This window comes from Pongo abelii, chromosome 5 (assembly GCF_028885655.2).
Source record: "Pongo abelii isolate AG06213 chromosome 5, NHGRI_mPonAbe1-v2.0_pri, whole genome shotgun sequence".
NCBI lineage: Eukaryota > Metazoa > Chordata > Mammalia > Primates > Hominidae > Pongo > Pongo abelii.
The window spans coordinates 19,386,481-19,390,485 of record NC_071990.2 but is presented as its reverse complement, the minus strand read 5'-3'; positions in this window follow the sequence as shown (position 1 = coordinate 19,390,485).

The following is a 4,005-nucleotide window of genomic DNA, read 5'->3' as shown; positions in this document are numbered from 1 at the left end:
TGTTGATAATGGTCTTATTCATAATAGCCAAAAAACAAAAACAAACCAAATGTTCTTTATCAGGAACATGACTACATAATCTGTGGATTATTCATATAATATACCAAAAAGAAGGAACAAACTATGATCAACTCAACAACATGAAATGATTTCAAAAACATTATATTGAGTGAAAAAAGCCAGACACAAAAGAAAACATACTGTATTATCCCATTCGTTAAAATTCCAAGGACAGGCAAAACTAATCTATAGAGACGGAACTTAAAAAGTGGTTGCCTCTGGAGAATAGGGGTTGACTGAAAAGGAACCCTAGATTACTTTGTCCAGTGATGGAAATGTTCTCTATTTTGATTTGGATGATGTTTGCACACATGCATATGATTGTTAAAAACACCAACTGAACATTTAAGACCTGTGATAAATATTAACATTTTAAAAAAGGATACTAAATTACATTTTTGATAAAATTTTCCCTCTCTCTGCATATGTTTGTATGGATACATGTGTGTATTTATCTACATGTATATATGAACAATTGTGTGTATATAGATGTATGTATACATACCTATGTACATATATATCTAAATTTGAATGTAATCTCCTGAAGTAATGAAATGGTTACTTTCTGTCAAATAAATCTTGTCCATAAAAATATGCAGGCACAGTAAAAAGACCCCAGATTTTTTGCTGTTATCATTAAAATCCAGGCACCCCTAAATGGAAAGTGATACTTCTCGGTATAAGATAAATGTGTTTTTCTCCAATATTACTTAATAAAATTTTATTTCCTTAAGCAAATTGGGGAAACTGAAATAGGGGAAATTATAGTGTCTGAAGTTAAGTTTATTTTAGTTTAATGGATAATTTGGCTATTTTAGCTCATGGCCTTGCCCATGCAAATGGCCTGGGAGTTACTTCTCTATTTTTACCCATCCTTCTTTCCCTTTTTTTTTCTTTTTGCCAAATATGATTAAAAAAGTCTAGTAAGTCAAACAAAAAAGAGACAAGTGTATTTTTCTCTGTTAACAACCTCAAGAAATTGTTCTTCTCTAACTAGCAGGGTTTTTTTTTTTGTTGTTGTTGTTGTTTTGCATGTGGGAACTTTGTATTTTCTACAGAGAAAGTTAAGGGATGGGGCTGGACCAATTACTCATCCCAAACTGCTTGAATTAGGAATGATGCAGAAGCAAAAATTGGAATACTTTATATGGTAAGAAACAGTAGTCTTTGTAAATGTGTTATCCCTGACAGCCAACACTTATAGAGCACCTGATATGTGCCTCTCATTTAAGTATTTATTTATTTACGATGTTGACTATTTCATTTAATCATGATAACAACTCCAGTGGGTTCTCTAATTTTTTTTTCAAATACCATAATGAATATGGGGCATATCAAGAAAGTATATAACAAATTGATTAATTCCTGGGTGAGCAATCACCACTTACTAGTTATTCAAGTATTTTTTCTTGAGAAAGCCCTAAAAACAATTGCCTTAAACTAACAGAGAAAGCCAAAACAAAAAACCACCACCATGACATCAACAACAAAATGTTTATTCCTTAAAAATACATTTCCAGTGAAAAGTTCTAGAGTATATTTTTCCAGTTAAGGGCTCAAACGAACTTCATTCCATATCTAACCATTAGTTGTGCACAGACTGGTAAGTTATCTTCCTCATGTGTGTAATACAATTTTCACTCTGGTGTGATTTTCACTTGCTTCTTTTGTACACAATCAAATCACTCTGCAGATCCACAAAAATAGCTATTTCTTGCTCTGCTTGCAATAGAAAATGATGTGTTTGTAGTTTCAGCAGTGCTCATATTGTGTGAGTAATGTCTGTATTTTATCATTCTGGGTGCTTATTAATAGAGGCAGAACATTCAAATTTGCTTTAAAAAATTTACAAGGAATAGCTACTCTTTTATTAGAGGAGAGTGAAGAAAAAAGGAGAACGTGGAGACCTTGGTTTAGCTCTTTACACGGTGACCTTTCTTGGAGCATCCCTAGAATTAAATTAGATGGTGTAGCTCAGAGAGTCAGTTCTAACGTCTTCATTTAGCTGGTGACTATGGTGAAATACAGCTAACTCTCAATTACGAACACGCAAAAATTACAATCCCCTACCTACCTTGTTCGAGACACTCCTTTTTAATTATCAGAATACCGTTGACCCTTTTACCTGAATACTTAACAGCATTTATGGTTCTTCCTTCATGTGCGGACGGAGTGAACTGCTAATGGGAAGAAAAATTGGTAAAAGTTAAGAAAGAAAGGAAGGGGGAGGACATAGATACATCCTGCACAGTATGCTATATGGATAATGAGTCCCTAAATGTTTTAATTGAGGGTGGACTAACAAAAAAATAAAACTGATGTTTACCTTTCATTGAGGGAGTATGTCAGGAAAGAAGATGGGGCTAAGTTAAAACTAAGTCCTAAAGGTTACAGCTGGACTCTGGAATTTTGTCACTTTGTCTTTTTGAAGAAAGGGGCAAAGGATTAAACAGGGAAATAATAGGGAAAACAACAAAAATAAATCTGGAGACCTAATTTTTATTGTAAAAGAGGAGGTTGTTTTAGTTTGTGTGTCATTTATTTTGCTTCTTTAATGAAATCTAATTAAGAAATATGTATATGAAATACATAATCTCCTGTTCATGAAATCTGTAGAATGTACACTGAAAACTCATTTTTCCAGATCCCAAGAAATATTTGGGTTAGTTAGTAATAGCGGTTTTGGCCATTAAATGTAATGGCAAAACCGTAATCAGTTTGGCCCCAACCTAATAATTGATACATTTTTTTTAATCTCATATTTCTTTCATGTATTTCTAACCTCTAAATTCCTAATTTTGATTCTACACTATGACAACTAATAAGAGAAATGAAAGATTCACACACACGATGTTTTTATTTTCATATAATTTGCCAAACAACTTTTCTGATAGACATCTTCACTGACCAGAATATATATTTAATGAACAATTTATTAGTCACTGGCTTTATGTCATATAGATGTAGTCTTGTATCTGTTTCTTCCTCTGAGTCTTAGCTCCCAGAAACATCATACCTCTGGAAAAAATTCAAGGAAAAAGGGACTGGGTTGAAGTCTTGTACTGACACCTTTCAGAAAAGCCATAGTGTTTGTGAATACAGCCATCAGATCATTCTTGATTCAAAAACCACAGATAGGAAGACATGCTTAAAGAGTTTGGGAAAAGTAGAGGAGAGCTCCATAGGCACAAAATTAAATCAAAAGAGATGAAGCAAATCCCACAGAATGAATGAAAGAGATTCAATAGGAGAAACCCATGAGAGAAGCAGTCCATGTTTATATTGTACTTATACTTACCTTGAAACTAAGAGATAAAAATAACATTTTTGGTTTTTGATCACTCACACCATTTCACTTTCTTTACAGCTCTCGACAGGGGCAACCTTACATATAGGTATAGTGCCAAAATGGCGGGAAGAAAGGGCATTTTGAATGAAAAATCATTTTCTCTAGTTATTTGGGAGTTCATCTATCACACTGTTACCAGCCACACAACCAGGATGTCAGCTCAGGTATCTTCATTTTTTAAAAAAATTTCAATAGATTTAGGGGTACAAGTGGGTTTTGGTTACATGATGAAGTCTGGGTTTTTAGTGTACTCCTTACCTAAATAGTGTATATTGTACCCAATAGGTAATTTTTCATTACTCACCACCCTCCCACTCTCTCTTCTGAGTCTCCAATGTTCATTATACCGTTCTATATGTTCCTATGTAACCATAGCTTAGCTTCCACCTGTAAGTGAGAACATGTGGTATTTGGTTACTTATTAGGATAATGGCCTCAAGTTCCTTCCAAGATGCTGCAAAAGACATTATTTTCTTCTTTTTTTTATGGTTGAGTAGTATCTTACGGTGTGAAATTGTCTTTATCCACTCATCAGTTGGTGGGCACTTAGGTTGATTCTGTATCTTTGTGATTGTGAATTGTGCTGCAATAAAAAC